Source organism: Triticum aestivum, chromosome 3B, assembly GCF_018294505.1.
Source record: "Triticum aestivum cultivar Chinese Spring chromosome 3B, IWGSC CS RefSeq v2.1, whole genome shotgun sequence".
NCBI lineage: Eukaryota > Viridiplantae > Streptophyta > Magnoliopsida > Poales > Poaceae > Triticum > Triticum aestivum.
The window spans coordinates 11,614,149-11,615,482 of record NC_057801.1 but is presented as its reverse complement, the minus strand read 5'-3'; positions in this window follow the sequence as shown (position 1 = coordinate 11,615,482).

The following is a 1,334-nucleotide window of genomic DNA, read 5'->3' as shown; positions in this document are numbered from 1 at the left end:
AAATGCCTGCGCATTGCAACGGGCAAAAAATATCGTAAAACCTGCTCCGTGTGATAGTGCACGCCATATCTTATATATAGTTCTGATAATCGTTAGTAATAAGTTTATACTATTATCGCTTTTCAAAGTATGAAATGTGGAAAAAAGAAGCCTAGTAATCGGTTATGTATTTTATTCTTTGGAAAAACAAAAATATTTCTTTCCTTTAAATTAATTAAATATTTTTATTAGAGTTGAAACATGTTTTGAAAGTGGACATTTATTAAACACATGTTTTTTTGAAAGAGAATTTTTTTAAATTGTGTGATCAATTTTAAATGATTTTGTGATCAATTTTTAATTTTTCAACCATTTCTTGGAAAATTGTGAACACTTTTTTCTTAAAAAAATGAATATAGCTTGACTCATGAACTAATTTCAAATTCGAAGAAAATTTAGAGTGTCAATAATTCTTTTAAAACTGAAGAGAACCAAAAAAACCAAAATCTACTTATTTTTAATAAATATGACTATTTCCATAAATTATGAACAAATCTTAAACGAGAACATTTTTTAAACGCTGAACAAAATTTGAAAACAAGAATATTTTGGAATATGTGTTTTTAAACGGTAATATGTTTTCAAACTCTAAGTAAAAATCTAAAATAAAAATCAACAATTTGGATAATATTTCAAATTGTGAAACTGATTTATGAAATTATGGACATTTATTGAAATTTGTCAAAATAAAAAATGAAAAAAGTAACAGAAAAGAATAAGAAAAGTTGACATTTTCTAAAATATGAGAAATATTTTGAAAAACATGAACATTATTTGAAAGTCTGAACATTTTTAAACGTGATTTTTTTAAAACGATTTTTTGGAATTTCGAATATTTTTTTGAAAATTTAAAAAACTATTGTAATTCTGAACAATTTTTGAAAATTCTGTACACCATGCATTGAAAAATTGTTCGCTGTGTATAAATGAAAGAAAAGGTACAGAAAATCTAAAAATGACAAAAGAAGTGGAAATGAAAAAACCAAAAAAGCGTGAAATAACCAGAAAACTAAAACAAAAAACAATAGAAAAAATGAACAAAAAAAATGAAGTACCGAACCCATGGATTGTAAAACAACTGGGTCGGCTCACCCATGGGTGAAGCGAGTTATGTTTGCTACCCGATCTGCTGGATTTACGGGTCTTTTTATTATGAAAGAAAAGATAGGGTAAATGTTGTTGGGTCGTAACAAATGGATCTACCTAATGTTGTAAAGTGTAAAACGAGATGAAGCAAGGAAACATAGAGGAAGTTGGGTCAAAAGGTACCCACTTCTAGCCCAGGACCACCCATT